At 45.8% G+C, this 26,765-nt stretch overlaps 1 protein-coding gene across 1 annotated transcript in view; it reads left to right on the top strand.

Moving 5' to 3' along the window:
• Positions 1-26,765, top strand: part of mtnr1ba (melatonin receptor type 1Ba) — a 60,860-nt gene that overhangs the window by 29,804 nt on the left and 4,291 nt on the right. The window lies entirely within an intron of this gene.

The raw sequence follows: 26,765 nt of genomic DNA, 5'->3' as shown, positions 1-26,765 counted from the left end.
GTTTAATGTCAAACTCCTCATTTAAGCCTGCTGGAGACATAGTGTTAAGCGTCTATATGTAGTAAGTCTCACGTTGCAGTAAAAGACGTTTATGGTTACCTCCTCTAGGGGGCCCTTTGGTGCCCACTCTGTATATATCCCTTTTTTTTTTTGTATGACACATGTTATGACCCTGTCTGTTTTGGGGTGTCTTTAGCTCCACCCTGGTCCGTGTGTTGCTTAAGGTGCAATCAATAGGTGACTGGTCCAGGTGTGGAGGATTATAGATAATGGGGGCTTGGCCTATAAAAGGTCTCCCAAGAAGGCAAGAGGGAGCTTCCTCCTTCATTTTGGTTTGGTTAATTTACTTGTATTCACACTATAACACATTACACTTTTATTTTATGTATTTTTAACGTTCTTTCATTATTTAAATAAATATCGATACATCGAACGTACTACCTGGTGTGGTCTCCCTTCATGTTGCACTTGCCTTGAGCCAGCTGGTGTAACATATGGGGGCTCGTCCGGGAGCAATTTGGAACCGGTAAAGTAAATTGATAACTCGCTGGTCATTTTGTAGGGTGACCCACATAGTATTATTGTGCGTTTGATACATTGTTTCAGTTTTTTCGTTATATAAATTGTTTTTGGTTAATTCGTTTGAGTAATTGTTTCTGTTTGGTTGGGAAGGAGGAAGTTCATCGTCCTGAAAATCAATTGTTTTGATTTTGGGACGAAGCTAATTGCATGTCTGGTGCTGTTTGTACTTGACGTAATTGTCCCTTGATTGGCGAGGCAACGCAGGTGGATTAGATTCCACTGGAGTAATGTGCAAACCCTGCGGTAGGAGAAGAGCGCATAATGCTGTTTGTTTTGTTAGTTTGTTATTTTAGTTTTTTGTTTTGGGGAGTCGAACGCGGGGGGGTTCTTTTGAACTCAATCGTATGAGGGCTCCTGAAGACTAGGTCAGTTTTAACTAGGGATTTGTGTTGAGTTAGGTGCGGGGCTACTCCTGTGCTGTTGGTTTTTCGTTGATTGTGGGACATGCGCTTCAAGGAATTAGGGCTGGGTATTGGCAAAGACTTCACGATTCAATTCGAATCACGATTCACATGCCACGATGCGATACTATCACGATTCATCACGATTCTTGAATCATTGCGATGCATTGCGATATTTTCAATATATTTAAGTGAAAATGTAAAAAATAGAGCATAATTACCAGTGGCTGTGTACGATCTGGATAGTGTCTTCAATTGATACATCACACAGCAACTCAGTTCATATATACATGAATTTATTTAACATTATTGCCATTAAAACATTCTTAATACTTTGGTGGACACACTAATTACAAAAAGTGCAAATGCTTAAGGTAGAATAATAAAAGAAAACTAATAAAATAAGACTCATCAGTGACTGCCATTTTAAGTAGCTGCCATTAACAATAACATTTAACAGACATCAGATGGCACACTGAGAAAAAAGTGCATATGATCAATGTTATAGCGATGTTATAGTGAGGTATGGCTCTGTGGCTCGCGAAGTCCATCCATCGCATGTGAGGGCAACGCTTTCTGTAGAGGCGAGGGATTTTTTAACTTGTAGCTTTACCTTTTCATACATGTCCGGGATCATTACTTCTGTAAATTGTTTTCGGCTAGGGATCACATAACGAGGCTCGAGTGTGTTTATCATACTTCTGAACCCACGATTTTCCACCATGCAATATGGCCGTAAATCTTGGCAAATGAATTCTGCAATGGACTCAGTTATTTTTTTCGCACGTACAGATGAGGGTGCGAGCTTGCTGTCGAGGGTTGTTTGTTTTATCATGGGTTGTGGTGGTTGTTGCTGTTGCAGTTTGTCTGGATGGCGCCTCTGAATGTGTGCTCTTAAGTTTGTTGTATTTCCACAATACTTTATCGACATGCTACAGTGTCTACAAATTGCGTGAGTCATGTCCATTTCATTTTTACCGTCTTTGTTTCGGAAGCCGAAATGCGTCCAAACATCGGCTTTAAACTGTGAGGGAGGCACGCGAATCTTCTCGGCTTCGTCCATGTTGCAAACAGAGAGAGCACTAGGCGCCCGCTTTCGGAAATACCAATGGCATGAAGAAGGCAGCGGGCGTCAACAACTCCACTGCGCCATCTACATGATTGGATGTTGTATCCTAGGCTACTTGTTTTTGGCTGATATTCGCCTACCGTTCATACAGTTTTATTCATTTATTTTTTAACGTTAATAATCGATATTTGGCATCAAGAATCGATGCAGTATATCGTGAAAGTTGGCGATGCAATGCATCGCCATGACGATTAATTTGCACACCACTACAAGGAATGGTGATCCAGCATGCATGCGGTGTGGTGAGTAATTGGGCATTTGTGACGAACTTTTTGTGAAGTTAGTTTGGTAAAGTTGGCATCTGGTAAGAGTTTGGATTTTTGGTTAGGTATTTGGGTTTTGTGATGGAAAGTGTAGATGCATTTGTGGCATTTCCTTCGGAGGAGACATTAAATACTTTGACGAAGGATCAACTTTGGGAAGTTGCGTTCTTATTAGGGGGATAGGAATGCAAACTTTTTCAGTTCCATTGCATGAGTTCAGTTTGGATTCAGATTTGGTAAAAGGGGAGGTTATAATGGCTGTTCGGCCCGAGTTGCCAGTAGAGGGGGTTGATGTAATTCTGGGTAACAACTTGGCAGGTGGACTTGTGTGGGCTGAGTCCTCACCGTCACCTGTGGTAAGCGTGGTGCCATCACCTTGTGTCCCTGATGACTGCAGTGAACGGTTTCCTGATGTGTTTTGTGCCTGTGCTGTAACTCAAGCGCAGAGTCGCAGGCAAAACGTAAAGTCCAGTCTAGTGCCTACTTTGCCTCTGTTGCCATCAGTGTTGTCACGAGATGACCTGATTGTAGCTCAGCAGGGTGATGATGAGTTGGCAGATGTGCTGAGGAGTGCTTTATCTGTTGATGACATGGATTTTAGTGAGAGTGGTTATTTTGTCATTGACGGGATATTAGTGCGTAAATGGTCTGCCATGGGTGATGAGCCTGTGTTACAAATTGTGGTTCCGGTGAAATACCGTGATTTGGTGTTGCAGACAGCTCATGGTGATGTCGCGGGGCACTTTGGTGTCCGCAAGACTTATCAGAGGCTGTTGCAGCACTTTTTTTGGCCAAGAATTAAACGGAGTGTGGCTGAGTATGTGAGAACATGTCATGTGTGCCAGTTAATGGGTAAACCTAATCAGATAATAAAGCCTGCGCCGTTACATCCAATTCCTGTTGTTGGGCAGCCCTTTGAGCATCTTATTATTGATTGTGTAGGTCCATTGCCACCCTCAAAGTCGGGGTGTACATATTTGTTGACTGTTATGTGTCAAGCCACACGGTATCCAGCTGCTTATCTGTTACGCACAATTACCACTCGTTCAGTTATGAAAGCATTGTCTCAGTTCATGTCGATATTTGGAATACCGAAGGTTGTGCAGAGTGTCCGGGGAAGTAATTTTACTTCAGGTCTATTTAAGGAAGTTTTGAATCAGCTTCATGTAACACATCACGTAAGTAGCGCATACCATGCGCAGAGCCAAGGTGCTCTTGAACGGTTCCATTGTATATTAAAATCTTTACTGCGCGCTTACTGCGTTGAGTTGAATAAGGATTGGGAGGAGGGTCTTCCCTGGCTTTTACTAGCTGCACGTGAAGTAACACAGGAAAGTATGGGATTTAGTCCCAACAACCTGGTGTTTGCACACAGGGTTCGAGGCCCTCTCTTTGTGTTAAAACATGAGGTGGAACCAGTGCAACCACCTCAGAACCTAATTGATGTCATGCATGGGTTTAGACAGAAACTTTTTCTTGCGTGGAAGTTGTCCAAAGAAAAGCTGTCTAGAGCACAAAAGAAAATGAAGCGGCTGTATGACCGTCGCGCTGTGGAGCCTGAATTTAATGTTGGGGACCAAGTCCTGGCTTTGCTTCCAGTGCCCGGTTCGCCTTTTTGTACTAAGTTCTCTGGTCCGTATGTTGTTGTGCGTCAAGTAACTGATTTGGATTATTTATTGTCCAGATCTACCCAGTTGTGCCACATTAATTTATTAAAGCCATATTATGCTCCTGCTCTGCAGTCAGGCTTGAGCGGTGAGAGAGCCAAGTCTATCGGATTGGCTACGGCGAGCGCATTGAGTGTGAGTTCTGATGTGATTGCAGACCCTGAGGATGCATTTTCTTCTAGTGTGGTACTGCAACCTCGTCTTAGAAATTCTAAGTTGTTGTCCAATTTGGATAGGTTGTTTGGTCACCCTTCTCTTGGACAGCAAAGTCAGTTGAAGTCTTTAATTCTTCAGTTTGATGTCTTGTTTTCTAATGTTCCTAGTTGCACAAATGTAATTCAACACGACATTGTGGTTGAGGATGTACAACCCATTCGTCAACGTTTTACAGAATTTCACCCGAGAAAGAAAAACTTTTAGAAGCGGAGGTGTGCTATTTATTAGAGCATGGTTTGGCTAAGCCTTCTTATTCTAGCTGGTCCTCACCTTGTTTGTTGGTAGCCAAGCCGGATAATACTTTCCGGTTTTGCACCGACTATCGTAAGGTAAACAAGGTGACAAAGCCTGATTCGTTCCCTCTTCCACGGATGGAAGACTGTATTGATCAGATGGGTTCGGCACGCTTTGTCAGTAAGTTCGAACTATTAAAAGGGTATTATCAAGTCCCACTGACATCGCGAGCACAAGAAATTTCTGCGTTTATTACATCGTCAGGTTTATACTCTTATAACGTCATGAGTTTTGGTTTATGCAACGCTGCTTCCACTTTTCAGCGGTTAATGAATCGTGTTATCGCTGGGTTAGAAGGTTGCACAGTATACCTTGATGACATAGTAATTTATAGTAACACTTGGGAGGAACATCTGTCCCACATCCGTTCATTTTTTGTTCGTTTATGTGAGGCAAAACTTACAGTGAATCTCGCGAAATGCAAGTTTGCCCAGGCTACGGTGGTGTACCTTGGTAAGGTTGTTGGAAAAGGGCAGGTTTGTCCAGTTAGAGCCAAGGGCCAAGCAATTGATGAATTTCCCCCACCTACCACAAAGAAAGAGTTAATGAGGTTTTTGGGTATGGTGGGTTATTACAGTAGTTTTTGTTTGAATTTTTTCACTATTGTTGCTCCATTGACTGCACTGCTTAGGAAAGACGTTAAGTTTGAGTGGACATCGGAATGTCAGTCTGCATTTGAGAATGTGAAGTTGCTTTTGAGCACAGCGCCTGTTCTTGCTGCCCCTCGGCTTGATATGTCTTTCGAGTTATTTGTGGATGCAAGTCAGGTGGGTGCTGGAGCGGTTTTGTTACAGTCTGACGACAGTGGAGTTCGTCGCCCAGTTTGTTACTGTGGCAGCGGGGGCGTGGTCAAGCGCCGGTCTGTGACAGGAGGGCAGAGTCAGGGAAGGTAAGTGGCAGAATCACTACACCTGACGGCAATTAACCTGTGTTTGTGTGTGTCTTCCCAGTGACCGCGCCCTATTTAAGGAGGGAGAGTGAGAGCGGAAGGGAGCTTCCCCAGAGGAGACTACAGTGTGTGTGTCTCTCTGATTGTTAATTTAATTGTCAGACTGGAAAGTACGGCAATAAAGCCTCCTGTTCACCCTGATCTCTGTCCTGCCATCCTCTGTGCTCCACCCACACGCAGGGAACGTTTACAGTGGTGCCAAAACCCGGGACAAGTGGAGCACCAACCAAGCAGCCCCTTGGAATCCTCCCCGTTTGCCGACCTGGTCCACGCCCTCTCCACGGCTCAGCAAAGCCAGCACCAGGCGCTCATCGCATTCCGGAAGGAACAAGAGCGGCGCTTCGAAGCCCTGGTGCTGGCCCAGCAGGAAGACCGCGAGGCGTTCCGGCACCTCCTCGCGTCGGCGGGGTCCACCAGTGCTCCGGCCGCGGGCCCGTCTCCCCTCACTGTCACCAAGATGGGCCCGCAGGACAACCCCGAGGCATTCATCACGCTGTTCGAACAGGTCGCAGAAGCCTCGGGGTGGCCGATGGAGCAGCGCGCGGCGCGCCTTCTCCCCCTCCTAACGGGAGAGGCACAGCTGGCCACGCTACAGCTCCCCGCCAACCGCCGGCTGACCTACGCGGACTTTCGCCGGGCCGTCCTCCAGCGCGTGGGGCGCACACCTGAGCAACAGCGCCAGCGCTTCCGTGCTCTGCGATTGGAGGAAGTCGGCCGGCCGTTCGCGTTCGGCCAGCAGCTCCGGGACGCCTGCTGGCGGTGGTTGAGGGCCAATGATCGCGACGCTGAGGGGATCATCGACCAGGTGGTGCTGGAACAGTTTATCGCCCGCTTACCGGCAGGAACCGCGGAGTGGGTCCAGTGCCACCGCCCCGCGTCGCTGGATCAGGCAGTCGAGCTGGCGGAGGATCACTTGGCGGCTGTTCCGGTGGCAGAACAGCAGATGACGTCGACCCTTCTCTCCTCTTCTCTCTCTCTCTCTCCCCCTCCTTCTGTGTCCTGTCCTCGCCCTATTCCCCCACCGTGGAGACGGGGGCCGGCTCCACCCCAGCCGGCCCACCGCACCCGCAGTGCCCTCCTGTTTCTCCCTTCTGCATCTGTCTCTCCCCCCCCTCAGGTGAGTGAGCCCCAGAACACCGGTGCAGAGGGAAAGCCCGGGCCGGTTTGCTGGCGCTGCGGGGAGCCGGGCCACCTTCAACAACAGTGCACGGCAATGGAAGTGGGCGCGGTGGTTCGGATCCCCGACGTGCCAGAGGCCGCCCTCGATCGGGCCGGAGCGTATCGCATACCGGTGAGTATCCAAGGGGATACATGTCAGGCGTTGGTGGATTCTAGTTGTAACCAGACCTCAATTCACCAAAGCCTGGTGCAAAACGAGGCATTGGGGGGAGCACAGGGGGTGAAGGTGTTGTGTGTGCACGGGGATGTTCACCGCTACCCTTTGGTGTCAGTCCACATTATTTTCAGAGGGGAAAATTTATAGTGAAGACGGCGGTTAATCCTCGCCTTACCCACTCTTTGATTTTGGGGACTGATTGGCCGGGATTTCGGGGTTTAATGATATGCCTAGTAAAGAGTGGATCCTGCCATTTGACAGGGGGAGGTCCCGGTGTCGCTTTGGCAGGAGCAGCTGTCACAGAGCCATCTACGTCATCTCCGCGTCAGAGTGAGGAGCTGCCGGCTCCTCCTCTCTCTATTGGGGAATCCCTCGCGGATTTCCCATTAGAACAATCGCGAGACGAGACTCTGCGACATGCGTTTGACCAAGTGAGAGTAATCGATGGTCAAACACTCCAGCCGAACGCCACCCCGTCCTTCCCCTACTTTGCAGTTATGAAGGATAGATTATACCGAGTGACGCAGGACACTCAAACGAAAGAGCGAGTCACACAGCTTTTAATTCCGAAGAGCCGCCGGGAATTGGTATTCCAGGCGGCTCACTTTAATCCCATGGCTGGACACTTAGGGCAGGATAAGACACTAGCCCGAATAATGGCCCGATTCTATTGGCCGGGGATTCGCGGCGATGTTCGTAGGTGGTGTACGGCATGCTGTGAAAGCCAGTTAGTAAAGCCAGCGGCCATTCCAAAAGCGCCTTTGCGCCCTCTTCCGTTAATCGAGACCCCGTTTGAGAGAATTGGGATGGATCTCGTCGGGCCATTAGATCGGTCAGCACGAGGGTACCGCTTTATATTAGTTCTGGTGGACTATGCAACGCGATACCCGGAAGCAGTGCCTCTGCGCAATATCTCAGCACGCAGTATTGCAGAGGCGCTCTTCCGCGTCATCTCCCGAGTTGGAATCCCGAAAGAGATTCTGACTGATCAAGGCACTACATTTATGTCACGAACACTACACGAACTGTATGGGTTATTGGGGATTAAGCCGATCCGCACCAGTGTGTATCACCCACAAACGGACGGTTTAGTGGAACGGTTCAACCGCACCCTCAAAAATATTTTCAAAAAATTCGTAAGTGAGGACACACGTAATTGGGATAAGTGGCTCAAACCCTTGTTGTTCTCAGTGCCAGAGGTCCCCCAAGCCTCCACGGGGTTCTCCCCGTTCGAATTATTATATGGGCGTAAGCCGCGCGGCATCCTGGATGTGCTCCGGGAAAATTGGGAGGGACCTTCACAAAGCAAAAACGAAATTCAATATGTTATGGACCTGCGCGCAAAACTCCACACACTCACCCACTTAACTCAGGAGAATTTGCGGCAGGCCCAGGAACGGCAAGCCCACCTGTACAACAAGGGTACGCGCCTTAGAGAATTCACTCCGGGAGATAAGGTACTCGTACTGTTGCCCACGTTGAGCTCCAAATTGATCGCCAAGTGGCAAGGACCCTTTGAGGTCACACAGCGAGTCGGGGACGTCGACTATGAGGTGAGGCATACGGACAGGGGTGGGGCGCTACAGATTTACCACCTCAATCTGCTTAAACTCTGGAATGAGGAGGTCCCCGTGGCGTTGGTGTCAGTGGTTCCGGAGAAGGCGGAGCTGGGGCCGGAGGTTCAAAAAGGAACATTGGCATCATGTACCTCTCCGGTCCCCTGTGGAGACCACCTCTCCCCGACCCAACTCACGGAGGTCGCCCAGTTGCAGGCCGAGTTTTTGGATGTGTTCTCGCCCCTGCCCGGCCGCACTAACCTCATAGAGCACCACATAGAGACACCCCCGGGGGTGGCAGTGCGTAGCCGCCCTTACAGGCTACCCGAACACAAAAAAAAGGTGGTTCGGGAAGAACTTCAGACCATGCTCGAAATGGGCATTGTCAAGGAGTCCCACAGTGACTGGAGCAGCCCGGTGGTCTTGGTCCCCAAGGCCGACAGGTCGGTCCGGTTCTGTGTGGACTATAGAAAAGTCAACACGGTGTCTAAATTCGACGCGTACCCAATGCCTCGGGTTGATGAGTTGCTCGATCGACTAGGCACGGCTCGCTTTTATTCGACACTGGATTTGACGAAGGGATATTGGCAGATCCCCTTGACTCCATTATCCCGGAAAAAAATGGCCTTTTCCACACCATTCGGCTTGCACCAATTCGTCACACTTCCTTTTGGGCTGTTTGGGGCGCCCGCTACGTTTCAGCGGCTGATGGACAGGGTCCTCTGCCCCCACGCCACGTATGCGGCCGCATACCTCGATGATATCATCGTTTATAGTAATGACTGGCAGCGGCACTTACAACACCTGAGGGCCGTCCTTAAGTCGCTGAGGCGAGCGGGTCTCACAGCCAACCCGAAGAAGTGTGTGATTGGGCGAGTGGAAGTATGGTATCTGGGCTTCCACTTGGGCAACGGGCAGGTGCGTCCCCAAATTAACAAGACAGCAGCAATTGCGGCCTGCCCGAGGCCCAAGACCAAAAAGGGGGTGAGACAGTTCCTGGGGCTGGCTGGCTACTATCGTAGGTTTATACCTAATTATTCGGACATCACCAGCCCGCTGACTGATCTTACTAAAAAGGGGGCACCAGATCCGGTCCAGTGGACGGAGCAATGCCAGCGGGCTTTCGTTGAGGTAAAGGCTGCACTGTGTGGGGGGCCACTATTACACTCCCCTGACTTTTCTCTCCCTTTTGTGTTGCAGACCGACGCGTCGGATAGAGGGCTGGGGGTGGTTTTGTCCCAGGAGGTGGAGGGAGAGGACCGCCCCGTCCTGTACATTAGCAGGAAGCTGTCAGTGCGTGAGGGGCGCTAAAGCACAATTGAAAAAGAGTGTCTAGCGATCAAGTGGGCGATCCTCGCCCTCCGTTACTACCTGCTGGGGCGCCCTTTCACCCTCTGGTCAGACCACGCGCCCCTCCAGTGGCTCCACCGCATGAAGGATGCCAATGCGCGGATTACCCGTTGGTATCTGGCACTCCAACCCTTCAATTTCAAGGTGGTCCACAGGCCGGGGGCGCAGATGGTCGTGGTGGACTTCCTCTCCCGTCAAGTGGGGGGGGGAGTCGGCTGCAGGCCGGACGGCCGCCCGGCCTGAGTCGGGCGGTGGGGGTATGTGGCAGCGGGGGCGTGGTCAAGCGCCGGTCTGTGACAGGAGGGTGGAGTCAGGGAAGGTAAGTGGCAGAATCACTACACCTGACGGCAATTAACCTGTGTTTGTGTGTGTCTTCCCAGTGACCGCGCCCTATTTAAGGAGGGAGAGTGAGAGCGGAAGGGAGCTTCCCCAGAGGAGACTACAGTGTGTGTGTGTCTCTGATTGTTTATTTAATTGTCAGACTGGAAAGTACGGCAATAAAGCCTCCTGTTCACCCTGATCTCTGTCCTGCCGTCCTCTGTGCTTCACCCACACGCAGGGAACGTTTACAGTTACTTTTCCAGAAAATTTAATAATCATCAAATAAATTATTCGGTTATAGAAAAGGAAGTGTTAGCTTTGGTTTGGGCATTGCAACATTTTGACGTTTATGTGGGGGGAGGAGTACGGCCTGTGGTGGTCTATTCTGACCATAACCCGCTAACGTTCCTTCATTCGTTGCAGAATCCCAACCAGCGCCTTATGCGTTGGGCGTTGTTTCTACAGCCGTATAACTTGGATATCCGTCATATTAGGGGGGTGGAGAACATCATGGCTGACGCTTTGTCGCGGTCCCCTTGTGATGTGTGATTGCTCTGTCATAATCCAGTGTGTTCTGTGTTTCTCTTATTTCAGCCCGTCTTAAATTGCTGCCTGGTGCCAAGGTGTGCTGATTGTTTGGGATGGGGAGATGCAGGACAGTGGAAAGTGGATGGGTATTTCACAGTCACTATAATATGACTGGTTTAAGTTTTTGTGGTGTTTTCACTGTGCTCTGTTGTTTATGTTCTATATATGAATATTTAGTTTTCTGTTTAGTTAAATTGTGTAGAGACTCACTGAGGTGTGTCTCTATTTTAAGGAGGGGGGTGTTACGACCCTGTCTGTTTTGGGGTGTCTTTAGCTCCACCCTGGTCCGTGTGTTGCTTAAGGTGCAATCAATAGGTGACTGGTCCAGGTGTGGAGGATTATAGATAAATAAATATCGATATATCGAACATACTACTTGGTGTGGTCTCCCTTCATGTTGCACTTGCCTTGAGCCAGCAGGTGTAACACACACCACACCCTCTACACCTGTTCTTTGTTGCACTTGATGAAGGACTGAGCGTCCAAAACGTCGTGCTATTAAAAATAAAAATGGGAGCATATAACAGTGTTGCGAACCTTTATTTTCTTTTATTTATGAGTTAATTTCATTTTATTAGTGAGCATATGCAAACCTTATTGGGTTTGAGGATATTATGGGCAACGCAAAGTGGAATTATGGGTAATATCACATGAAGAACTGGGTAAAGCCAGTCCAGCACATGTGTGAAGTGAGGATATAGCTTATTAGTAAAGATTTTTTTTTCCAGACAATATTTCTTTCCCTTTATTATTTGGAATTATGAACAACATTGAGTTGAATTCCACATGAAATAAACCATGATTATTGGTGAAACTACAGATAATTCAAGTAATAATAAAGATCGCTCTAACTAGTGCTCATGAACTGTTGAAGGATGCGGTGTCATCCTGGTGGACAACTGGCATTAATCCCCTGAAGGATCCGGGTCACAGCACCAGTGTAGTGGATTTACTGCAATCTGTACACAAGAACAAAACTTGACCATGGATAGAACAATATGTGGCTGAACAACTTTGCAGACAACTGCATTATTGTCTTTTTATTGTCTTGGGTGGAGTTTTTTCCCCCCGGTACAGTTTGGGATCATTCCACCCCGTTTTCCATCAGGCTGTATAATAACATAGAGCCATGCAAATGTGTACCGTGAGATAAGATCGACTTTCATTACTTGTTAGATACATTAGCCTTGTAGTTTGTAGTGTAGTGTTTCATCTCATCTCATTATCACTAGATGCTTTATCCTGTCCTACAGGGTCGCAGGCAAGCTGGAGCCTATCCCAGCTGACTACGGGCGAAAGGCAGGGTAACCCTGGACAAGTCACCAGGTCATCACAGGGCTGACACATAGACACAGACAACCATTCACACTCACATTCACACCTACGGTCAATTTAGAGTCACCAGTTAACCTAACCTGCATGTCTTTGGACTGTGGGGGAAACCGGAGCACCCGGAGGAAACCCACACGGACATGGGGAGAACATGCAAACTCTGCACAGAAAGGCCCTCGTCGGCCACTGGGCTCGAACCTGGACCTTCTTGCTGTGAAGCAACAGCACTAACCACTACACCACCATGCCGCCCCATAGTGTAGTGTGTGTGTCTCAAATTGTAGTGTGTGTGTAGCAGTGTCAGCATTTAAACTGGTGTGAACATCTTGAGTACATGTTGTAAATAATTTAACCACAATAGCACATGTGTATGTAAATATTAATACAAAATATTTCTACTCTCATTGGTTCCTGACTTTTTGGACACCCTGTAGTAGAGATCCATCCATTATCTCTAACTGCTTATCCTATGCAGGGTCACGGGCAAGCTGGAGCCTATCCCAGCTGACTATGGGCGAGAGGTGGGGTACACCCTAGACAAGTCTCCAGATCATCGCAGGGCTGATACATTAGAGACAAACAACCATTCACACTCACATTCACACCTACGGTCAATTTAGAGCCACCAATTAGCCTAACCTGCATGCCTTTGGACTGTGGGGGAAACCGGAGCACCCGGAGGAAACCCACGCGGACACGGGGAGAACATGCAACAGTGCTAACCACTACACCACCTTGCCATCCCCTGTAGTAGAGATAATTTTAGGAATTATAGATAAAATCAGGTAAAATTCTGTGTAAAATAAAGCTGAATTTGAGAGAAAATCAGGATTCTGGATACAATCTTTTAAAATCAAATGTAATTTGGGTAAAATACATCCATCACTTTACAGATAAAGTGATGGAGTTGTGGGGAAATAATGGGTGGAATTATGGGTACCATTGGGAGGACTTATGGATAAAACTGGGTGGAGTTATGAGCAAAATTGGGTGGAGTTATCGGCAAAATTGGACAGAATTATGGGCAAAATTGGGTGGAGTTATGGGCACAATTGGGTGGAGTTATGGGCATAATTGAGTGGAGTTAGGAGCACAATTGGGTGGCGTATGGACAAAATTGGGTGGAATTATGAGTACTATTGGGTGGAGTTATCGTACAATTGGGTGGAATTATGAGTATAATTGAGTGGAGTTATGGACAAAATTGAGTGGAGTTATGGAGAAATAATGGGTGGAATTATGGGTACAACTGTGGAGTTATGGGTACATTTGGGAGTAGTTATGGATAAAATTGGTGGAGTTACATAAAAATAATGGGTGGAGTCATGAATACAATTGGGTGGAATTATGGACAAAATTGGGGGAATTATGAGTACAATTGGGTGGAGTTATGGGCAAAATTGGGTGGAGTTACAGGCAAAATTGGGTGGAATTATGGGCAAAATTGGGTGGAATTATTGGCAAAATTAGGTAGAGTTATGAGTACAACTGGGTGGAGTTATCGGCAAAATTGGGTGGAATTACGAGTACAGTTAGATAGAGTTATGGGCAAAATTGGGTGGAATTATGAGTATAATTGGGTGGAGTTATGGGCAAAATTGGGTGGAATTATGGGCAAAATTGGGTGGAGTTATGGGCACAATTGGGTGGGGTTATGGGTACAATTGGGTGGAGTTATGAGCTCAATTGGGTGGCGTATGGACAAAATTGGGTGGAATTATGAGTACTATTGGGTGGAGTTATGGTACAATTGGGTGGAATTATGGACAAAATTGGGGGAATTATGAGTACAATTGGGTGGAGTTATGGGCAAAATTGGGTGGAGTTACAGGCAAAATTGGGTGGAATTATGGGCAAAATTGGGTGGAATTATTGGCAAAATTAGGTAGAGTTATGAGTACAACTGGGTGGAATTATCGGCAAAATTGGGTGGAATTATGAGTACAGTTAGAGTTATGGGCAAAATTGGGTGGAATTATGAGTATAATTGGGTGGAGTTATGGGCAAAATTGGGTGGAATTATGGGCAAAATTGGGTGGAGTTATGGGCACAATTGGGTGGGGTTATGGGTACAATTGGGTGGAGTTATGAGCACAATTGGGTGGCGTATGGACAAAATTGGGTGGAATTATGAGTACAATTGGGTGGAGTTATCGGCAAAATTTGGTGCAATTATGAGTATAATTGGGTGGAGTTATGGACAAAATTGAGTGGAGTTATGGAGAAATAATGGGTGGAATTATGGGTAGAACTGTGGAGTTATGGTACATTTGGGAGTAGTTATGGATAAAATTGGGTGGAGTTACGTGAAAATAATGGGTGGAGTCATGAATACAATTGGGTGGAATTAAGGACAAAATTGGGGGAATTATGAGTACAATTGGGTGGAGTTATGGGCAAAATTGGGTGGAGTTATGGGCAAAATTGGGTGGAATTATGGGCAAAATTGGGTGGAGTTATGAGTACAATTGGGTGGAATATGAGTACAATTGGGTGGAGTTATGGGCAAAATTGGGTGGAGTTATGGGCAAAATTGGGTGGAATTATGGGCAAAATTGGGTGGAGTTATGAGTACAATTGGGTGGAATTATGAGAACAGTTGGGTGGAATCATTGGCAAAATTGGGTGGAGTTATGAGTACAATTGGGTGGAATTATGAGTACAATTGGGTGGAGTTATGGGCAAAATTGGGTGGAATTATGAGTACAATTAGATGGAGTCATGGGCAAAATTGGGTGGAATTATGAGTATAATTGGGTGGAGTTATGGGCAAAATTGGGTGGAATTATGAGTATAATTGGGTGGAGTTATGGGCAAAATTGGGTGGCATTATGGGCACAATTGGGTCGAGTTATGAGTACAATTGGGTGGAATTATGAGTACAACTAGGTGGAATTATGAGTACAATTGGGTGGAGTTATGGGCAAAATTGGGTGGAATTATGAGTACAATTAGATGGTGTTATGGGCAAAATTGGAATTATGAGTCTGTGAAGATTCTCGGTCATCCAGGTCATAGTAAACTGTGGGTGGTAAAAGAGAGCAACTGGACTTGCTTGAAGATTCTTGAAGACGTTTCACCTCTCATCCGAAAGGCTTCTTCAGTTCTGTCTGACTGGTAGGGAGCATCAGGTATTTATCCTCTCATGGATGAAAAGCTCATCTAAGGTGTCGTTGAGTCATCCTGTTGGTGTGGGTCACTGGGGGCTGGTTGTGAACGGCCTCGAGAGTCATTAGGATGATCAATGGATTGCCTGTTAGGGTGATCAATGGAATGCTGATTCTCTCTGTCCTCCTGTGAATCAGTCAGTGCGTTTACATGCACATAGAGAAAATCGAATTTCTGCTGTTGCTTGACTGAAATCGAAGTTCAAAATGCCATGTATACACCTTAATTCGGCTGAAATTGAACCGAACTTGATTTCTCGGAATCAAGCTACACGACCTAGATTATGCAATTTCTGCCGAGCTACTTAGTGCATGTATACCCTATTGAGCTACGTATTCGAGCTACTTACTTCAGCACTGCCCCTTCCGGAAGTGACGAGTGACGAGACCACAAGCGGGAAACACAACAGCCTCGGTCGGCATGACAACGGCATGAATCTTTTCTTTTTGTGGCATTGTTTGCACTGTTAAAATTTAGCTCACTTACTGTATCACCAAATACATCTGTACAGCTGTTGCATAGCTGTGAATTGTGTACATAAACAAGTCACTGTATTTGTGTGCGTGTGTGTGTGTGTGTGTGTATAGATGTCCAACATCTGAAGAATGTCAATAAAAACAAAACAATTGAACTTTTTGTGTGTTTATTAAGACATAAGTTAAATTGTAAGCAAAAAATGGACTTTAGAAAAATATACAATTGTGCAAAATAAGTTGTCTTACAAAACAGTGGTCTGCGCAGGACAGTTTGTAGCCATACAGTCTGTTAGAGCAAGCCTAACAGCTTGAGCACGGAACTTGTGAACACAGAACTGCCAGTGTTGCCAGATTGGACGGTTTTAAGTGCATTTTGGCGGATTTGAACATGTTTTGGGCTGGAAAACGTCAGCAGTATCTGGCAACACTGCTGATAACTTTGTTTATACTCTTGAATAGCTCTTCTTCATGACGACAACCGGAAGTGTACCAACACGATGGGGCGTGTAGCGCCACCTGTGGCTCAGGTGCACAATGTACATCACACAATAGCTCGATTTCATTGTGTGCATGTACGATTGAATTTCTCTGGCACCCCTGCTGGGACCTTCAGCTCGATTACCGACAGCAGCTCGATTTGGATGTGCATGTAAACGTAGTCACTGAAAACAGCTGGGTTTTGGTGTGCATTCAGTTGTCTGGGAAGTGTGCCAAGGACTGCATTGTAGGTGGCTGATAAATGATGTCTTAGACCCCCTCCTTTGTTCAGTGATGGCCGTTCCAGGTTGACAAAAATGGCTTCTTTAACTCCTCGCTCATACCAACGATCCTCTCTGGCTAAAATGCGTACGTTGCAATCCTGAAATGAGTGTCCTTTGTTATTAAGATGAAGGTAGACAGCAGAGTCCTGGCCTGAGGAACTGGCTATCCTGTGTTGAGCCATGCGCCTGTGAAGCAGTTGTTTTGTTTCCCCAATATACGAGTCTGTGCATTCCTCACTGCACTGAATTGCATACACTACGTTGTCCTGTTTGTGTCTGGGTATTCTGTCCTTAGGGTGGACCAGTTTCTGCTTCGGGGTGTTACTGGGTCTGAAATGTACCGGAATGTTGTGTTTGTAGAAGATCCTCCTGAGTTTCTCAGATACGGTAGACCAGAAATGTAGGGAATGACAATGTTCTTGCATTTGTTCCTGTTATCCTCCTTGTCCATTCTGTTCCTTTTTCTGCTCTTGAGGAAAGACCAGTTGGGATACCTGCAGTTCTGAAGTGCTTTCTTGATGTGATTCTGCTCCTTCTCTTTTCCCTCTATCATTGTAGGGATGTTCTGAGCCCTGTGTTGCAAGGTCCTAATGACCCCCAATTTGTGTTCCAGTGGGTGGTGAGAGTCAAAGAGTCTCTGGACTGATCTGTGTGTGTGGGTTTCTGGTAGACCTCGATGCTCAGGCTTCTGTCTTGTCTAATGAGTACATCACAATCCAAGAAGGCTAGATTATTCCCACTGACGTCCTCCCAAGTGAAGTTGATGTTAATATCCACTGCATTGATGTGCTTAGAGAAAGCTTCCACCTCATGGGTTTTGATTTTAATCCAGGTGTCATCCACATATCTGAACCAGTGGTTGGGAGCAACTCCTGAAAAAGTGGTCAAAGCTTTATGTTCTACTTCCTCCATGTAAAGATTGGCCACAATAGGGGATACTGGTGAGCCCATGGCGCATCCATGCTTCTGTCTGTAGAAACTTTCATTAAACTGGAAATAAGTGGTAGTTAGGCAGAGGTCAAGCAGGGTGCAAATCTGGTCCATGGTGAGGTTCGTTCTATCCAATAAGGTGCTGTCTCGAAGGAGTCGTTTTCTGACAGATTCAACTGCTTCTGTGGTGGGAATGCAGGTGAACAGAGAAGTGACGTCATAGGAAACCATGGTTTCATCTGAGTCTAGTTTGAGGTCTGCAACTTTAGTAGCAAAATCTTGGGAGTTTTTGACGTGATGTGGCGTATCCCCAATGAGAGGAGCCAGGATGGTGGCTAGGTGTTTGGCAATGTTGTAAGTAACAGAGTTTATACTGCTGATGATAGGTCTGAGTGGAGCTCCTTCCTTGTGAATCTTGGGGAGTCCATATATGAGAGGAATGGCTTCCCCAGGGTACAATCTGTAGTAGAGCCCTGCGCTCCCGCAGGAGTCCCGTGGGACCCGACGCAAAGCAGTGCGGCGCGGGACAAATTTTGAAAGCTCATTGCAGGCGGGAGCGGGAGTGCACAATGCGGGAGCGGGCGGGAGAGGTGATAAGCTGCAGTCCCGCAAACTAAAAACGTGTTTAAAATAAAATTTATAAATTATTAATTTATGTCTATCATATATAATTTGTGCTGGATATTTTATTTGGCATAAATAAAAACATTTTAAGATGCCTAAATTTGCGGATGTGGTCTAATCTCGCGTACGTTTCCGATTCCTTTCCGCTGTTCCGTGTTTGAGATCTCCGATCATGGCAGAAGAGCAGAGCTCCTCTAGTGAAGCTCACAGTGCTTCAGAAGTAAGTGCTGCTTTAAAAAGAGGTACATTTACCGTTAAAAAGTCAAGAGTATTAGTCCTAAGTATTAAAAAGTATTAAAAAAGTATTAAAAAGTATTCACTAGTATTAAAAAGAACTGTGTATCGCACAGATTGTTCAATTTAAAGCGAGAAATAGACAGTGTATAATCTGAGGAGCTGGTTGTGGTTGCACAACACTTCATATGAGAGGAGAATGAAATCGCGGTTGGAATCATAACGCCACAGACTCGGAAGTGGGAGTGCGCAAAGCGAGAGCTGTTAATCAAAGCGAGAGCTGTCAATCAAAGCGAGAGCTGTCAATCATGAGCGCATGCAGCGCTCAACTTGGAATGTGTCAGCAGAATGTCAGAGTCTAAACAATAAACTTACAATAAATGAAGGCTCGGTCAGTGGAGAGCTCAGCTAAGCTCAGCATGTTTAATTCCCCAAGCCAATGACAGGAACTTTCGTGAGAAATAACGCGAACGTCTGCATCATGCGGGATTTGTGGGTGGGAGCGGGACAAAATATGGCAGGCACGGGCGAGAGCGGGACTGAAAATCATAATTCTTTGCGGGAGCGGGCGGGAGCGGGACTGCACAATGCGGGCAGGAGCGGGACTGAAAATTCTGTCCCGCGCAGACCTCTAATCTGTAGTACAGAGATCAGTTGATGGCTTGGTCCTTTTCTAGTTGTTGCAGGCAGCTAACAGCTTTCTTTTTGTAACAACTTGTGGGGTCCCACCTCAAGGTTTCATAGGTGGTAGTGTCGCTGAGGAGACTGGTCATCCTGGAGTGGTAGTCCGCTGTGTTTAGCAACACTGTGCATCTCCCTTTGTCAGCAGGAAGGATGGTGATGTTCCGGTGTCTTTGAAGCAATGTAAGAGCCCTCCTTTCTTGGCTGGTGAGGTTGGAGGGGGGTGCTTTTGCACTGGACAGAGCAGCTGATATCTTCAGTCTAAGTTGTTCTGCCTCTGTGTTGGTCAGATTGTTGTTTCTGATGGCAGATTCTGTGGCTGTGATGAGATCTACCACTGGTATCTGCTCTGGTGAAACTGCAAAGTTAAGTCCCTTGGATAGAACATTTTTCTCTGGTTGGGTGAGTACCCTGTCGGATAAGTTCTTCACCCATTTCTCTTCTATGTCCGGTTGTGTAGCCTGGTCAGATTTCTTCCTCCAAGTCAGCACTTCTGTCTTGCTGGAGGAGGTGGTTTTAGACAGCAAAGTTTGAAATTTGCGCATCTGTCATTCCTTGCCTTTGGTATGTTGTGAAATCTGTGCTTTCTCAGCAAACTCAGAGACTCGTTCCAAAACTTCACTGGGAAGAAGTACTGTCAACTCTTCAAACATCAGTTCAGGCTTGTTCTTGTCACTTCTCTGTTCACCTGCATTCCCACCACAGAAGCAGTTGAATCTGTTAGAAAATGACTCCTTCGAGACAGCACCTTATTGGATAGAACAAACCTCACCACGGACCATATTTGCACCCTGCTTGACCTCTGCCTGACTACCACTTATTTCCAGTTTAATGAAAGTTTCTACAGACAGAAGCATGGATGCGCCATGGGCTCACGAGTATCCCCTATTGTGGCCAATCTTTACATGGAGGAAGTAGAACATAAAGCTTTGACCACTTTTTCAGGAGTTGCTCCCAGCCACTGGTTCAGATATGTGGATGACACCTGGGTTAAAATCAAAACCCATGAGGTGGAAGCCTTCTCTAAGCACATCAATGCAGTGGATATTAACATCAACTTCACTCGAGAGGACGTCAGTGGGAATAATCTAGCCTTCTTGGATTGTGATGTACACATTAGACAAGACAGAAGCCTGAGAATCGAGGTCTACCAGAAACCCATACACACAGACCAGTACCTACTCTTTGACTCTCACCACCCACTGGAACACAAATTGGGGGTCATTAGGACCTTGCAACACAGGGCTCAGAACATCCCTACAATGATAGAGGGAAAAGAGAAGGAGCAGAATCACATCAAGAAAGCACTTCAGAACTGCGGGTATCCCAACTGCTCTTTCCTCAAGAGCAGAAAAAGGAACATAACGGACAAGGAGGATAACAGGAACAAATGCAAGAACATTGTCATTCCCTACATTTCTGGTCTATCTGAGAAACTCAGGAGGATCTTCTACAAACACAACATTCCGGTACATTTCAGACCCAGTAACACCCTGAAGCAGAAACTGGTCCACCCTAAGGACAGAATACCCAGGCACAAACATGACAACGTAGTGTATGCAATTCAGTGCAGTGAGGAATGCACAGACTCGTATATTGAGGAAACTAAACAACCGCTTCACAGGTGCATGGCTCAACACAGGATAGCCAGCTCCTCAGGCCAGGACTCTGCTGTCTACCTTCATCTTAACAACAAAGGACACTCATTTCAGGATTGCAACATACGTATTTTAGCCAGAGAGGATCGTTGGTATGAGTGAGGAGTTAAAGAAGCCATTTTTGTTAACCTGGAACAGCCATCACTGAACAGAGGCGGGGGTCTAAGACATCATTTATCAGCCACCTACAATGCAGTCCTTGGCACACTTCCCAGAGAACTGAATGCACACCAAAACCCAGCTGTTTTCAGTGACTCACAGGAGGACAGAGAGAATCAGCATTCCATTGATCACCCTAACGGGCAATCCATTGATCGCCCTAATGACTCTCGAGGCTGTTCACAACCAGCCCCCAGTGACCCACACCAACAGGATGACTCAATTACACCTTAGATGAGCTTTTCATCCATGAGAGGATAAATACCTGATGCTCCCTACCAGTCAGACAGAACTGAAGAAGCCTTTCGGATGAGAGGTGAAACGTCTTCAAGAATCTTCAAGCAAGTCCAGTTGCTCTCTTTTACTACCCACAGTGGAATTATGAGTATAATTGGGTGGAGTTATGGGCAAAATTGGGTGGAATTATGAGTATAACTGGGTGGAGTTATGGGCAAAATTGGGTGGAATTATGAGTATAATTGGGTGGAGTTATGGGCAAAATTGGGTGGAGTTATGGGTACAACTGAGTGGAGTTATGAGTACAATTGGGTGGAATTATGGGTGAAAAATGGGTAAAATCATTGGTAACGAATGAAATTATGGGCCAAATTTGGTGGAATTATTGATAGAATTTGGTGGAATTATGGGCAAAATTGGTCAACATTCTGCACAAAATTTGGTGAAATTACATGGGAATATACTGTAATTACATTTGCATGGAGTTATGGGTAAAATTACGAATGGAATCAAGTTGACCTAGAAGGAAAATGTATTGAACAGTTCCAGATGGTTAAAAAGGTCCTGATGTTTAATTTATGATTTCCTTTTTAATTTACACAGAATTATGATTAAAAGCAGGTGGGATTATGGGTAGTTTTGTTTCGACAGAAGATCAGCACTGTCCTCTCCCTCCTTTTGTTACGTACAGGATTATGGGTGAAACAGAGGAGGATTGTGGGTAAAATCAGTTCAATGAGACGACGAGAGAGAGAGAGATAACACTGAGTATGGTTCTGCCACTAAGGATTAAGGAACTGATAGAAGGTGCAATGAGAGAGAGAGACAACGAGAGAGAGAGAGAGAGAGAGAGAGAGATTTACCTTTGATTTACACTTTGATTCATCTGAACCTCTTATCGCTGCTCCACACATCCATCATTTTCTCACTGTTTGTGTCAGTAAAGTAAAGAGGTGTGTGTGTGTGTGTGTGTGTGTGTGTGTGTGTGTGTGTGTGTGTGTGTACCGTATAGCATTTCATCTATAAATGTGATGACAGGCCGGTTTATACTCTGGCTACCTGACTCATCATACTCTTCCATCATATCTTCTCTTTTTCTCTCTCCTTTTTTTGCTTTTTTTCCCTTTGTGTTGTAAACGTGAATAACGCTCATTGTCTGTGTGTGTGTGTGTGTGTGTGTGTGTGTGTGTGTGTGTGTGTGTGTGTGTGTGTGTGTGTGTGTGTGTGTGTGTTTCACAAGGTGACTTTCAGTATCTTGTTAATGCAGAGTGACAAGTTTGCAAACGTAACACTTTAGTGAGTACACAGAAGATGATGAATGGTGTGTGTGTGTGTGTGTGTGTGTGTGTGTGGTGTTTAGGGGGTGGGGGGATTTATGGTTGAAATTCCTTGCCCGTCATCTGTGTTTTATGAATATGAATCACCTGAATCACTGTGTTATTTCATTAGCACAGGTATTTACGTCACGCCTTGTTGGTCTTTAGTCGTCTGCTTATCGTGTTCATGTTGTTGTCTTGCCTCCATATTTCTCGTTCACGGTTCAGAGTCTTTGTGTTTAACTTGTCTCACTGTAAATAAACGTTTTCCTGCACTTGCATCCGCCTCCTCTACTAATTCCTGACACACTGTAGTAACTAACAGTTTCAAGACAAAGCTTTCCATGATGACTTCCAACATTTTCAGCTTTGCAAACATATTTTTAAAAAGTCTGAAATCTCTCATTAGCACAAATATTCAAACACTTTCCTCTAACACTCAAAGTTGACAAGGTTCGGATGTGATGGATGTGATGGTGGCGAGTCAGGATTCAGCAGTCAGGGTCTCTGAATGAAATTTAGGGCACCTCTGAGAGGTCGCGGTTTCTGATGATGTCAGTGAAAATCGATCAAGCGCTGACTCAGAAAAATAGGCACACACACACAGGGTAGGGAGAAGAACCTAGAATCTGACCCACCCTTTACACGCCATCGTAATTTGTTTTCAAATATCAACTGAAACACACTTGGGAAAGAGATTAATTATTCATACCTTGTTTACCTTGTTTTTGATAAGCTTTATTAAGCCCTAATTAGTCATTCTGAGGTAAAGGTGCAAATTAGATTCGCATGACAGCAGTTTTAAAAGTTTAACACGTTTTGAAAAATAGATTTTTGCAACACTCAGAAAATAAAGGACATTATTGTACCTTCAGGGGCGCGTCGGCTTGACCCTGTAGAGGTAGTACCCTCAAAAGTGGTGTTTCTCAACCACTGGGCTGCAAAGCGCCATTTAGTGGGCCGCAAATGTTTTTTTTCAAGTTGAAGCTGATTTTTTACTCATAGTAGGGTACAACTGCTGGATTGCATCCGACGTCACATCCGCCTCCTTAAGCTCCAGTCACACTACAGCTCGTGACGCTTTGCGATGGGTTATCGATGAAAATAAGGCATTTTGGTGGCGATATACACGCGAACTAAAAGTTGTGGTCACACAGCAGGCAAATACTTGACTGTCACGCCTTCGGGTGCTGGAATCTGGTGCAGCTCGAGTGGCCGCGCACACTTATGGAGCACGTTATGCATGCTCTTGGGACCCATTCATTATGGGAAACACCTGATACTGATTTGAGCGTAACCAGCACATGCAGATATGGACGCTGTGCGAAGTATCATTATTATTACTCTCACATTTGTTTCTAGCCATGTTTATAACGCTGTTTAAATACTCTGTTTTGCTTTTGTTTGTGTTTCATTTTTGTAAATATCACGCCTGCTAATAAACACTCTTCCTGCACTGAGAGCCGTCTCCCGCCATCTATCTTGTAGTGTCCTGATCCCCAGATCTTTAACCCAGACACATATAAAAAGTTGTTCTCCTCCATGCTCTTCCAGGTTTTCATCTGTGTGTCCGTGTAGAACGATGTCTGCAGCACCAGTTAGTTTCAGATGTCAGGGAGCTCAACGGATGGATCATTTTCCAACTCGTAGGAAAAATCCTTCTTTGCTAGCGTGTAAGGATCTAATCCCATTGAGTGGTTTCTACATCCACTTCTTTTGAGTGTACTTCTTGGTTTTAATAACCTGCTTGTTTGCTGAACACAAACATGGCAGTAAGTTCTTGTGTTAACGGACCAGACTCCACTTTTGGATCATTAATCCCTTTTTATTGAGAATGACCTGCATGTATGGGTTTATGTTCACTTCTGGCACATCCATACAGTTTTAAAAACAAAACAGTTTGTTTTTATTGCATTTCTTTAATTCCTGGGCTCCCATCTGTAACAGGGAGTGATGTCGCATCCCATTAATCCACTTTACAATAGGTTATTAGAATAGATGAATTGGGGATATAATTGGGGATCTTTTTTTTTAATAAGCCCTGACTTATGAGTATGAATAGATGGGCCTCAAAGCAGAAAAGGTTGAGAACCCCTGGTCTAAGGGACTAATTTGTACCCTTTATATACTGATTGGAAACATATATGTACCATTTTGGCACTAAAAAGGCACACAGTTACCTTGAGGTCCAATAATGATCCCTAGAGTATCAGTACATTAGTATAGATTATACCCTGGGGGACAGAAACGGACTCCTAGTGTACGCTTATCTCTGACAGTGAAGGATCAAAGGCTCATCAAGTTCTTAAATCTTGACACGCACATAGCCGGTTGATCCGTGAGAACCGTGGCTGGGGTTACCGTGGCCATTCCAGCACATTTTGGAGGTGATCTGTCACATAAATTTGGGTGGAGTAAACATGCAAATGAAGGTACAGTAGCCACAACGGAAGACACCGGTAAAACCAATGGCAGCAGCAACGTATAGCGATGTATGGTCTTACGGCAATGACGCCATTGTGTATGATTTTTCACAGCTGCAGTATGACATAGCCACGGCAAGATGAAATAAGCCACGCCCCCATTGCAAACTTTTCACTTTCTACAGAGTGTTGTTCCATGAACATTTTGAGCTCAATGATTGATGGAATGCTACGGTAATTCCTAGTAGTCCACGTATGCCTCAAGAATCTTCACAGATGCCTTCATGGTTGCAACGGATGAATTCATCCCGCGCTTGACACATGGCAATTTTCAACATGACCAAACCTTCCGGGGAAGGAAGCCACACTCTCACGGTTGTCAAGGTAGCTCCCGGGCTCTCATGTATTCTGAAGGAAGGGCCCAGAACGCATGCCGGTTGACCCCTGGAAGGCTCAAAGTTGTCTCCCGGCATCTACCTTGAAGTGATTCTGGCTATGTGAGACCTTATCTTACCATGGACTTAAATTCACATATAGAGCAACAGAGCAAATATTCCAAATGTTTTCTGGAATATTGTTCCATAGTTTAAAAGGTAATAAAGCAAAAATGTTGACCGGCCATCCTCCAGCTTCTGTCAGCTGAGCTGCATGTGATCCTCAGTGCGAAAGGACGGATGTTGTTTGATTGTACCCAAGATGGTGACCGCGGGTTGGCCTAGTGGTTAGCGTGTCTGCTTCACGACCGGGAGATCGTGAGTTCTACTCGTGGTTGGGTCATACCAAATGCCATTATAAAAATGGTACCTACTACCGTCTGGCAAGGCACGCTGCAATACAGATGCGAGTAGGGAAGTCAAACTCTCGCAGTTACCAGAGGACTAGCCCCCCACTGTAACCCTAGCTGTATAGGTGAGAGGCCAAGGGCTATCGAAACAGAGATCAGCACCGCACTAATATGCCTTAAAGAGTTGGTTAATACTGGGACAGGAGACTACCTGGGAAGACCAGATTCTGGCATGAGAGGGACTTTGACTTTTTTGACCCAAGGTGTCTGACACATGTATCCTGCGGTCCTTTGGAGCATTTCTTGTGCACTTCCACAGAAATTAATACAAAGCATCTGTGTATTTGTTTGTACTTCTAACAGGGATGTTTTTGTATACAACGGCAAATAAAGCACCAATTTCAGACAAAACTAATGCCCAAATATAAAAAGTGGAAAGCCAGGAAGGTCAAAGACAGATGTGTGGTGTGTGGGAAATGAAAGGGGTCAGGAGTTTACAGGTATAATACGGTGATAAGGAAATGCCAAATAGCTCGAATGTTCATTTTTCACAGATAATGTGGTCTAAATTTAGCAAAGGATTGTTTACTTAGATCGTCTGTGTCCAAATCAGATTTTACTACTTTAATTTGACTCTGGGAGCGAAATGAGACGAGCTAATTAGAGCGAAGGAAATGAAGTGTGTAAATCACAAAGGAAATCACTTAAGCTGCATCGTTCTTGCTTCCAAGTCCATGCGTGTTCCTGTTGATGAATCTGCTCCTGCTACACAGTTGGGGGTTTTTTCATCAGGTTTACACTTTTGAAACATCAAATTTGCATTTCCACATTTCCTTGTCCACAAGGGTGTGTTGAAAACAGTCTTGGAGTGTGTGTGTCTGTGAATTCATTAGCAGAGCAAGAAAACATCCCTTTGTCTCAGGTCATAAATGTTTTAATTAGGAGTTACGGTTTAATTATTGGATATGTGGGTGTGTGTGTATGCGCATGCGAGCATGCGCGCATGTGTGTGCATATCGGAGTTGATTTCTGTTGCTGTATTAAATTCTGCTTTGAACTCTATTTGAACTCATCAGTCTCATCAGTCTTGTTTACAAATGTGCTCTCACACACACACACACACACACACACACACACACACACACACATATATAGCCAAAAACACATTGTGTGTCTGGGTGTGTGTCATTGATCTTATACCCCTTCTCCACCAAAGCAATTCCAGAGCGGTTTCGGAGCCGGTGCCTAATCTCAAACCATATTTCAACCAGCTCTCGGCCAGGAAAACTGGTTCCAGAGCAGCACCAAGACTTTGCTGGTCGAGAACCAA

The sequence above is a fragment of the Neoarius graeffei genome, chromosome 16, assembly GCF_027579695.1.
Source record: "Neoarius graeffei isolate fNeoGra1 chromosome 16, fNeoGra1.pri, whole genome shotgun sequence".
Taxonomy (NCBI): domain Eukaryota; kingdom Metazoa; phylum Chordata; class Actinopteri; order Siluriformes; family Ariidae; genus Neoarius; species Neoarius graeffei.
Note: the sequence above shows the minus strand (reverse complement) of the source record. Positions and strands in the feature narration are given on the sequence as shown.